The sequence below is a fragment of the Montipora capricornis genome, chromosome 13, assembly GCF_036669925.1.
Source record: "Montipora capricornis isolate CH-2021 chromosome 13, ASM3666992v2, whole genome shotgun sequence".
NCBI lineage: Eukaryota > Metazoa > Cnidaria > Anthozoa > Scleractinia > Acroporidae > Montipora > Montipora capricornis.
In genome coordinates, this window is record NC_090895.1 from 43521220 (window position 1) to 43533719 (window position 12500).

Genomic DNA, 12500 nt, shown 5'->3' on the forward strand with positions numbered 1-12500 from the left:
TTATTTAAATTTCAGAAATGTGTTTGAATTCAGCCGCTCAATAGGCCATTTCCGAGTTCATGTCTGCCACCTCAGTCTTCAAAGCGAGTCTAAGTGCCAAGTTTTTCTAATGAAAATTATTTTGCATTCATATGAAAAGTATTTAACTATAAAAAACTGGGATGAAACATATCTAAACATAAATATTTTTGCCCTTTGGCCATTACAATTTCAGCAGGAAAAGAAAACAAACAGCGGTTATAAACATTTTCATTTTATACTTGACGTTTCGTATGCTGCAACATACATCATCAGAAGTGACGGTTAAAACTGTTACGCAAAAATTTGAAAACTTGAGCGAGGCAATGGTGACTAGTTACAAAGTATTATAACAAAATCGTAACTTCCGGTAGTTGATACATCCGGAAGAACTAAATAAAGAAAAAGCTTCTGACTACCAATGTTTTCATTAAGAGAGGGTTTTAAGTCCCTGATTAATTATATCTAAACATTCTTAAAATTTTCTGAGGATCAGAATTACTTTTAGTTTATCCCTTATTATCTCTGTCCGCAAGTTATTTCCCTGTCTGGGAGTCATTTCCCTGTCCGGGAGAGCTATTTATGACCATTTATCGCTGTCCGGGAGGAGTCATTTTCCTGTCTGGAAAAGTCTTTTGTTATCTAGGAGTTATTTCTTTTCTGTCTGCCTCATACTAGTACTCTTGTTATTGCATTGACATGAGCAGTTACTGACAGTAATTGGTGCTCCTCGTAAGAATTGTAATTAAAAACTATTTCACCCTAAAGTTTGTACCATCCAGTATTCTTAACAGTTATTGCTGCTTATGCCCAGAGTTCAAGTTACAATTTACAGTTGAAGCGATTAAAAGGTTGTATTGATGATCTATGTGGTCAAGCTCAGAAGCTGTCGTCAGTAGAGCAGACAAAGAAGAGACATGGAATTCAGAGAGCAGTTTTCAGAGAGGAAGTCTTTGAAGTATTTGTAAGATGAAGTATTGCGATATAGTAGTAGTGCTCTAGAGATCCGTCTCTAAAGAGAGAGAGCAGGAATCGATGTGTTGGTGGATATATTTCCATTGTTTACAAGAATACGAGAGTTTTGTGATCCTTTGTGATCGAGAGTTATGCAAGGAGAAGTGATAGTGTAATCACGGTTTCGGGCGTAAGGTGTATTATAGGATTTCTCCAAGAAAATTCATTCTTCGGCTAAAGTTTCTTTTGCTGAAGGGGGAGTGTGTTATGAGGATCAGAATTACTTTTAGTTTATTTGTCATGCAATTCCAGACTTTTCTAAAATTATCTTACAATCTGTAATTTTCCAGAAATTTCTTTAATGTGTCTCAGAAGTTTCCACAAATAGTACATCTTGTCAGTGAGGAATTTTAAAATCTTTTTCTGGAATTTTGGTCTTAATTATTAACAGACGCTTCGACTGAAACCATCAATCTTCATCAGTGAAGTTTGTCATGTGGTAGTTCACTATCACGTGACAAACGTCGAGGAACAGAGACGAGGGCCCGGTCCCAAGTGTGAAACAGAGAGAACCGGAGCACCACAAATGTGTCGTCTACGTAGCGGAGCCACAGTCTGGGGGACGTGCCGGTGTAGATGTGTAACGCCTGCTGTTCGAAGGCCTCCATACAGAGGTTCGCTACGATGGGGGATACGGGGGACCCCGTGGCACAGCCGTGTACTTGCATCTAAAACTTTCCTCCAAAGGAAAAATAGGTGGTTTTGAGGCAAAGTTCGATTAGCTCAACCACACTGTCCACACTGAGGTTAGTACGCTCCTGGAGGATTTGGTCTGATTCCAAACGGTTTCGCACAACCTGAATGGTGACATCAGGTGGAATTAAACAACGCAGCGACATCATAACACGTAAGAACCTCGTCCTCTTGTAGTTTGAAACCCAAAACCCTTGATGTTCTCCACAAAATCTCTTGTTTTTTCAATATGGGGTGGTGTTGTTCCAACCAGTGGCCCAAGGACAGAGCAGCATATTTAGCTAATTTGTACGTCACCGAGTCAATACTACTCGCAAATGATCTTACAGGGATGGGCTCGGGTTTGTGAATTTTGGGTAGACCATAGAAGGCAGAAATAATTGGTTCCGATGGCGGGGCTAGTTTCCTTTTTTCATCCACGTTGATCGTACGGTAATGGAAAAGCTTTGCCGTGAATTTACTGACTTTCTCTTTAAATCCATGCGTTGGATTATATCCTACTGGCTTGTAAGTATTCCTGTCTTTTAAAAGGTCTGTACATTTGTTGTTATAATCCTCTTTGTCTAAAATAACAACGCACTTCCCTTTGTCAGCAGGGACAATAACAAATGGTGTCGCCTTTTGTTAGAACAGACAAAGCCTTGCGGTCATCTTTAGCGGAGCTTTTTAATGGCAAATTCTTCCCGTTCTTAGCTTTTAGTTCTCGGTGTGCAACCTTGCTTTTAATATATTTTTAGATTTAAATTTTAGATTTAAATTTTAGATTTAAATTCTAGATTTAAATTTTAAATAATTTTAGAATCTTTGTTCGATTGTAAATAGCCGTAATTCAGCCCTTGGCTGCAATGGTTTTATTTAATAAAGCTATCTATCATGGTTGTAATTTAATCTTGCAGAAACTGCTGCATATTTTGTTACGCACGAGTTGTGCTTCAGTTTTTCCTAGTCTTGCTTTTGCGGTCGCCTCCTCGGTTGTCGTAATGAACTCTATCGATGGTGCCACTGCAAAATATCTACCTTTAGCCAGTAAGGACTTTTCACTATCGGAGAGGGGGCGATTGGACAGATTTTTCACCCATTTAGGGGCTTCAGGAACACGAGATGGACCGGAAAATCCATTCTGTTGTTGATCAGTTAGGACTACCTTGCAAATTTATCAATTTGGCGTTGTTTTGTCATCCATGTTGAGATAACTGCCCTGCTTCCGTGAAAAGCTTCACTCGATCCAATGTCTTATCCGACGGTAAGGACGATAAGTTGGTTGAAGGGCGATCTTGTTTGCGTTTTAGTTTGCTGATGGCGAAGTTCACTTGGCGGACACGCTCGCTCAATAGTTTCCTCTCTGCGAGCTCTAGGATCTTCTCTGCTCTTTCTTCAAATACATTACTCCGTAGTCTTATACTATGTGGAATGATCCGTTCTTTAAGGCATCGCAAACTAAATCTTAAGTGGTTGCGATGCGAAGCAATTTTTCTCGACGTTCTCTCTAAAGATCTTACTTGAGAAAGGTAATTTCTGCCCATAATTAGTTTTAACGTGAAATTCAGCGAATGTTGTACTTCATCCAGATTCAATGCGGTTCTCTCTGTCTCACCTCGACGTTTGTCACGTGATAGTGAACTACCACGTGACAAACTTCAATGATGAAGACCGATGGTTTCAGTCGAAACGTCTGTTAATAATTAAAACCAAAATTCTAGAAAAAGATTCTAAAATTCCTCACTTGCATTGAATCTGGATGAATAACAACATTCACTTTCACAGCACATCTTGTAATACACTATAAATAGCAACAGAACTTAAATTTGTAGATGCTTAGGCCGCTTTCCATTTGACAGAACGAATTGACCGGCCAGATTAGGCATTTGGAAAGACTAACTCTACAACGCCTACAAATTAACACGTTTTGAGGATGATATAGGGAGCTTTAAGCAAGCACGTTTTTGAGACGCGGACGGCAACCGGAAGAGAACATTTGCGGTGCCAGGACAGTGGTGTCTCCCAGATTTTTATACTAATCATCTCTAATGGAAAAAAGATACTTAGCAATGTGAATGTGGTTGTGCGAAGAGGAGTTAAAAGGGAAAACACCTCACTTCCGGTCGCCGTCCGCGACTCAAAAACGCGCGTGCTTAAGCTCCTTATATACTCCTCCAGAAGAATGCAAAGGATTATCTCGCAAGTGTTCCTTCAAACTGTTGCATTTTCTTTGCAAACTGACGGGCCAGGCCGGCCACCCCTGACAAAGGAAAGCGCCCTTAGAGTTAAAGTATAAAAGCAGGCTTGTAAGTAATAGAAAAAATTCTCTTGCCCGAGGGCTTCCCTTTGTGGCTGGCTGTGATTGAACTTATGCTATATTGTGAGGAAGCTATAATCAACTGTGATAACTATGGTGGAGATATAACCTGTGGCCTTGCCATATCCAGATAGAAGAAAGAGAAAGAAGAGACGATAGCCGATAAGGGAAGAAGACAAAGAGTTCAGAGTTTATTATGAAGTCTTCCATAAAAGTTTGTGTACACAGAAAATCCAGAGAGTGGAAAGAATCCGGTGAATCAAGAAAGTCAAGAATTGTTGTCTACGATCCCTGGAATGAAAGACAGTAAGCCCGCTTTGCTTTACGAACTGCTTATCTTAATCTTTAACCTAAGTAATTGCAACAGCGTAAAACTAACTAAATAATAGTTTAAAAGGGTAACTGCTCGTTGTGAAACTTTTGTTGCGTGCCTTATATCGTACTCGGGAGTTCTTTTCACGTATGCCCTGTTCGCGGACATCTCTTGGTTATTCCAGCACGTAACAAAAGCACTAAAAACTTGGTTGCAACTTCGTTAAAAAACGACGACGTTTCGACGTCATTAGCAAGTCGAAATTATTCAGTGAAAGTACGAAAAGAACATTAGTTGATAAGGAGCCTGCATAATGAAAGAAAGAAACAATTGGTCGACATTTGTTTCAAGTTCACGGTAGTAAAGCTGGGCAGACACGAGGGGTCATGTTGCAGGAAAATGTTGCAGTGACAAAAAACTTGTATAGGGCACACTGAGCGACATGTAGCAGGGGCGTGTAGCGGGGACCGACATGTAGCAGGGACAAAATCACAACATGTGCACTTACATGAAAATGTTGCGGTTACATGTTTCACAGCGACATGTCCCCTCGTGTCGGTGTGAACTTGTTACTTCTAGAATTGTGCAACACCAATTTGGGGGTGATTTTGTCCCTGCGATGTGTCCCATGAGGTTCAACAAGTTGAACTTCATGGGACAAGTCGCTGCAACATATCGCTGCAACATATCCCTGAAAGGTGTACCCGAACATTTTCATGTGTGTGCAAATGTTGTGATTTTGTCCCAGCTACATGTCCCCGTTACACGGCGCTAATGCATGTCGCCTCAGTGTGTACTCCGCACCTTTTTCTTGCTGGAACATGTCCCTGCAACAAGATCCCTTGTGTCTGCCCACCATAAAGCTCTTTTGAAAGAACCAATTTAAGGTCTTAAGAAAGTTGATTGCTTGGTCTACGAAATGCTCCTCATTAAGAGTCTGAAGCCTAATTTGAATATCCAGACGAACTCCATGCGTGCCAAACCTTTTTGTTTAATTTTCATTGTTACTTTCCTCCATTATACAGGCTCCTTATCAACTAGTGTTCTTTTAGTATTTATAGTTTGCAATTTTCAAATAATTTTGACTTGATGATGACGTTTAGCTAACGTCGAAACGTCGTCGTTTTTATAAAGTGTTTAGCCAGGTTTTTAGTATTTTTAAGAATGTTTACATATGTTTTATCGGAGTTTTTTATAGTTAAGTGTTTTCCAAAATCACTTTTTCTTCCTATAGCGAAGATATCGATGACGTCTCCTACTGATATTAATGTGCCAACCAGAGCCTTATTGAATACCGAAACAAAGGGTTCTTTTGTTCGGTGGTTGACAAATTTGAATATCAAAAGAAATTTGACGTCAATGTTTGTAAACAGATATCTTCGCTATGTGAAAAGTAGAACTAATCTTACCATCACAAAAACTACGCACTTAGACTCGCTTTGAAGAGGAGACATACATGAACTCGAAAATGGTCTATACGATTTGAATTTGGACCTCGATGAGAATTTTAGTCTGGTTAACAGATAGCAAACGACAGTCTTCGAATATAATCTCATTCCTAAAGTCCACAATCCTTTTGCATCGATCAGCGTGAGGATCCCTCAGGGGGGCTCCATTAAGGCGGATCGAAAACATGCGGTTTCCGTTTTGATCAAACGCAAATGGAATATTCTCGACCCACAAAGCTATTTCACGAATGTATTCAGAACGCGAGGAAAAACTCGTAGTCATAGTCGTCGTCGATTCGCCCTTCAGTTTGAGGTCTGTTCCGCTACGGAATTGTTCCATCGTGCTCATGATAGCATCTTTCAGCCGTATTTGGTACGTTCCAACATCCTTTAAAAAGTATCGATCAAGCGTGTTTTGCGCTTCATGTTAACTAGGTTTACCCTTACCAACTACAATTGCACCGCTGGGCAGCAGTGGCCACTGAAACAGATGGTTTGTAGGTTGGTAAATAGTTATCTATTCAGCAACACTCCCATTCATGCTCAATTGAATTAAGAAATGGGGTGAAATATCAATCAGAGCTCTGAGCCAAGAAGAAATACGACCCACGTGAATCGGTAGGAGGATGGGAAGGGGGGGGGGGGGGGGCTAGGCATTTATAGATGATGCTAGCATAATTTTTGGAATAATTCGAGCAAACTGGCATAATTTCTGCTAAGTGGCAATGCTAGCATAATTTGCGCATTTTGATAATTAGCAGATCATTTTTGATGCTATTATTTGATAATTCTTTGTCTCTAGTCCCAAGCACTTGGTGACCTTAATCGATATTTAAAGTTTTCGTTAAACTAGTAGCATTTGTAGTTCACTGTGAAGCACTGAGCCCGGGTCTGAGGTGCACCGAAACCGGAAGTCACATTTATCTAGTACTAGTGTGCATGTTAACCTGAACCACTTGTTTATTTGAAATTAATTGTGGATTTGTTGCGTTTCTTTCCTGTAGACGAACGGCTTCTAGTTAAAAAATATATATTTTGGACTTATTTGCATTTTTTCAAAGAGCATAATTTAAAAAAACGGTGGCATAATTTGGAAAAAAGAGCATAATGTTAGCATAATTTGGCCAAAAAAAAGCAATAGGGGGGGGGGTGGGTCGTTCTTCTGGACCAGTGTTTCGCTAGAAACTGAGCAAGAAGGAAGCGCACTACAACCAAAGCGTATTTATAGCTATCCTGTAGTGCCATGCACGTGTTTATTGCGCGCCTAGCCAATAACACGCTGGTATTCCGTGTTATTTCATTTTCACATATCATTAGGAGTGTTGTGAATAGGATAAAATCTTGATTTTAGATCACGTTTGAAAATAAAGACTTTTAGTCGTTTCGGGTGAGGATGATTTGGATGCAATGGGCTCAGGGTTCATAGCACATTGCACATTGTCTCGATCCCATGACTAAAGGCGCGTACAGCATCGTTGTATTTGTGAAAAGGAGTCTTTACAGACCGAGTTATTTTTAAATCGATTTTCCCGCGAAACTAGACCTTTTCAGCTAATCACAAGTCTTGCATGAGAAATTATTATCAATGGGATTGAGAATGGTCAGTCGCGTCTGCCAAGTCTTATTTAAGAACTCGTCTAAAAATAGCTTGATCTGTGAAAATACCGTTACATAGAGACTGTAGGCTCCTACTTGTAGACTGGGAGGGTAGCCTTTTGCTTCCGGGAAAAATCTTCCTCGATCAACGTGCTCCAAATTGTTCATTATAATGTGTATTGTATTTCATTTTATTACCCCACACTGAGAGCAGACATATATATCACCTTCCTCGTCCTCGTCTCTTTAGAACTTCTGTAGGTTGCACTGAAGCATTTCACACATCAACTTGACTTCATTGTAAAAGTATTCAACAATTGTTCAAGGCAAAGTGGAGATCAATCATACTTGCTATCCACCTCAGAGCTAGCCAATCAGAATGCTCGGAAACACTCTTCACTAGTGTGGGGTATACTGACAATATTTAGTGTTCATATCGCTTTAATGGCCTGTATATTTGAACAGAGATTAAATTTATTTTAGAGAAAGGATTAAGTTGTAGGCAAAAACGAAACATAATTCACTTTACCTTAAACGTCTGAAGCGGCTGAGAGCTGCTTATTGTCCAAAAATTCTTACGGATTTTTAGCTCAAGAGCATCGATTAAGTGAGCCATTTTCTTTCATTATCAGCTTCTGATAGCTGCTACGTGAGATATGGGCGGAGACTGGCTATAATATTGCTGTTTAATTCTTCCTTTTCACAAACTTAGCATCGCTTCTTTTCATCAGAGCGTGAACTGACATGAATTCGCGCGCTCTTAAAGACAAATCTTTCTTCAAATGAAATGTATCAACGTCTGAAAAAATGGCTACCTTAATTCGATCTCCGCCTACCTTTACCAGGTTAACCATGTTTAATTCCCTTGTCCCTGAAGCCGAATTCAGTGACTGAATACCAAATAATACCGTTCGGTTGAATATTCTGATAGCAGGAGAAATGACGGAAAAGTCGGAAAAGAATCATTCACGGACTTTGCCTCGGCTTAAGATTCCGAGCTGGAGACGAGGATCTTCGGATCCACCGGTGATCTTCGAAGAAACTACACAACGGGATGGAAGAGCGTGTCCTGAATCGAGTAAAACTGGAAAGGTTAGTGGACCGAAGATAGGACACATATGCGTCACAATCGATTCCGTCAACTTGTATGTTCATAGAGAGTAATACACACAAAATGGCCTTCACAGCTGCAGGTAGAATTTAGGTTTATTGTGAAAAATCAGTAAAAGAAAAAGGGACTGGTTTACAGTGAAAAATAGCTAAGCGAACTAGCCGATTATTCAAAGAAACTTATGTTCACAGTGCACAAGCCAATATCATTCAGGTTATTATTCACGAATTTTCAAATTAAAACAGCACTTAATTAAGAACAAATTCCAATTCATGTGTAACTGTTATAAGTTACAAATTTGATTGTACGTTTTATGCGTTCTGGGTTCAACATTTAATTCAAAGATAAGCTTTAATAAATGCAGTTTATACTGAACAATACGTGCGCAAAGTGTTCATTAAGTTGTTCTTAAATTTCCGCAGCCATCTCCAAGATTCTTCAAAGGCAGTTTCCCCTATATCCATTTTCTTCTATGTCTATATATTCTTCTATTATTATTATTATTATTATTATTATGGCAGAACAAACGTCTGGATGCCCAGAGTGAAAATTAAAAGCTTTGGCTGGGCGGCAAACCGTAACCAGCCGCAGCATCGACTAAAATCGACTAAAAATTTGTGGTTAAAATATATATATATATATATATATATATATATATATATGTAAATAAAATCTTATAAGCTATGGGTGTCTTAATTACAAAATAAAGATGTTCGTAAGTTGAAAAACATTATTATTATTATTATTATTATTATTATTATTATTATTATTATTATTATCATTATTATTATTATTATTATTATTATTATTTTTAGTAGTAGTAGTAGTAGTAGTAGTAGTAGTAGTAGTAGTAGTAGTAGTAGTAGTATGCACTATTGTACTCCCAGATAAAAAGTGCATGTTAAATCGGGTTTTCATTGCCTCTAGGCAACAACGCAGTTGCCTAGGGTAATTTTCCGTCTACATTTCCAGCAATTTTCTAAGTCACAGTAGTTACCACTTGAGTATCCGCTATCAGCAGGTAGTGACACACCACCTTAGTGTTCCAGGGTTCTCCGGAGAATTCCCACGGATACCAACAGTACTGATTTTTGTAATGATTGGATGCTTAGTCCAATGTACAGGTCTTCTAAATTCTTCTGTGGGTTGTAAGAGAAAGTAACGAGAGTGCCAATTATAATAGGGGTGATTCTAACCTTACGTATAATTGCCAAAGTCTCTTTACCTCAAAGGCCAGGTCAAAATGTTTCTCCTCTTTCTCATGCTCCTTCAGACATATCCGACCATCAACAGGGCAAGCGACGTCAACGATGTGGCATTCGTGTGTGTTCTTGTCGATCACGACAATGTCAGGCCTGTTATGCGACATTTTCCGATCTGTCTGGATGGTAAAATCCCAAAGAATTTTAGCCTTGTCATTCTCTAGAACACTCTCGGGGGCATGCTCAAACCACTTCCTTCCACTGTTAAACCGATACTGACGAGATAGATCCCAATGTAGGGCCTTTGCAACAGTGTCTTGTCTCTGTTCATATTGAGTTTGCGCGATCTTAGGGCACTCAACTCACGATATGATTGACCGTTTCGTTCTTCTGTTGGCACAGGCGACAAAGTAAGTTCCCTTGTGACTTATCAATCTTAGCTTTTGTGGCATTGGTTCTCAATTCCTGGCTCATTGTTGTTGTTGCTATTATCATCATCATCATCATTATTATTATTATTATTATTATTATTCATAAGCAATCAACTGCATTTGCAGTTGGTCTAAGATCGAGTGCGGAACACAATGTCCAGAAAAGTTAAGTTAAACTCTAACCGGCAAACCCGAGGATTTCGTGTAAACTGTTTCGAGGATAAAATTTCATGGTCTTCCCGTTTATATGTCGACGAAAGGCTCTTAGATGAAAGCTTCGTCTCGACATTCCAAAGTTTTGGAAAGTTAATGTAAAATTCCCCAAAGTAGATATCGCTCCGACTTGCATACGAATAATAATTATGTCTCCTAGTGATCTTCTTCACATCTCAGTGCGAAGTTTACTACCAGCACTGAAATTTATTGTAACAATTGATAAAAGTCACTTTTAAAAAGCAACTTTAATATTTATCCACCCGTGCATAGATATGTCTTCCTTTGATAACATTCTTTAATCTGCATAAACACAGGCAATCGGAAAGAAATTCAATCTCTTCCCCTGTCCATAAAAGGAACTGCAACCTTTTTTTTCGTGGTTACAAAAGGGGAAGGGGCGGTCTCGACTTCCAAGTTTGTAATCGATTAATAGTTTTGAAGCTCTCTTCACTTCAATGAACGCCAATCAAATAACTGATTGCAATCTCGCTAAGAAATGATGAATGATGTCCCTTAGGGGTTTCAAATAACTTCACCATAAACTTCGGATGCGGCGTGAAATGCGATGAAGAACGAGTTGTGAGTTCCTGTAAAGACGACTTTTTCGTTTCCAAATCTCAAGGATCTGGTTCGCCTTTCTGGATAATTGTATTTGATCGCTGCGGACTTGCATGGTCTGGCATGAATCGATAGTTACAGTTGGATCGTCTTGTTTGTATATGGTGCCGATAAATTTCGGCTTTGGTTCTTTGTTACAATCTGTCAGGATTCCATAGGAATTCAGAAACTCCAACTCAATGAATTAGCGCGGATCATTTGGCCGCATCATTTTATGTTGCAGCATTTTCTCACCGTCGTGATTTTGTGGCCTCTGCCATTTTCCCGAAGACTCATTTAAGGTATGTAGCTTTTGAAACTCCTTAAGGGTTGCACCGGAAAGCTTATGACTGAAAGATGTAGACCTATCAAATGTTTAAGTTGCACCAACAAGCACCAACAAGTGGACTTACGGGTAAATTTTTAAATTACACAAACGTATTCCTCTACAATCTGCACTCAGGCATTTATGTAATAGAATACGTGTCTGAATACTTCCTCTTGCGCACTAAGGTATAACCTTTCCTTTAGGATTTTGAAGTGTTTACTTTAGTGAATGATTCATTGCTGAAAATATTTGTGCAAATAGTACAGTGCCTTTTTTGCATGATTAATATCAGCGACAATAATGGTTCAATACGACAATTTACTTTTTAATCGATTTTCAAAAATGTCTCAACTTTCATCTTTCAGCCGACATGTAAGATGTTATACGGATAGCAAAGCAATCGAAATGATTTTCGCGTTTGGCAAATTGAATCAACAACAATACAAATTAAGCTACAGATCAAAGAAAGGTCTTTTTTCGTCACTCCTTCTTCGAATTAGCATAACTATGTCTTCTAGTCAACCACGATGCAGGCTTTTGTTTCAGTTCTTAGTTATTAGCTGCTTCAGACAATCAATACCAAGAGTGTTTGTTTTTCTTTTGATTCGTCGCTGAGACGAAGACCACGAACTTAAAACGTCCTCTTCTCGTATTTGGCGAACGTAGCAATCAGCGTTTATAAGATACTAACGTTTAGCTCTAATTTAAATGCAACGTGTGCGGGACACTTCATGTCGAATATACTATTGCAAAGGACTTTACTGTAGATCTTTCCTGACGTCATTGCTTGCATTTTCTTTCGGTATTTAATAAACATACGAGTTTCCTTAAGAGGGCATCATGTTATTTACAAATTAAAACCTTTTAGCTTTGACAATTAGCCAGTTATAACCCATCCAAAAAGTAATCAATTCTTCGGTTGCAATTATTTTTAAAACTCTTGAGGTTGTCTGGTATATCACGTTCAGAGATAGCTCATTATGCAATACTCTTCCAATGGGCAGTACTTTATCCGTGGCTGACTAAAAAAAAACCATATCTTTGTGCTAATGATTCCCCTATAGAGCAGTCCGGCTTTCGAACGGCCCAGTTGCTCACAGCCTCCTATCCAGGTTAGAATAACAATGAAATCCGAGCATTCAGGTTCTTTGTTTGACGTCATCGAACGCAAACGTATTTCCGGCGGTCGTTTATAACGTCTCCGAACTCGAGCTGCTAAACGATTTCTGTGACGTAA

General features: G+C 39.1%; 1 pseudogene; it reads left to right on the forward strand.

Annotated features, from left to right (window-relative positions):
• The first annotated feature begins 8089 nt into the window (after positions 1 to 8089).
• LOC138028565 (dedicator of cytokinesis protein 11-like) overlaps positions 8090 to 12500 on the forward strand; it is a 93177-nt pseudogene continuing 88766 nt past the window's right edge.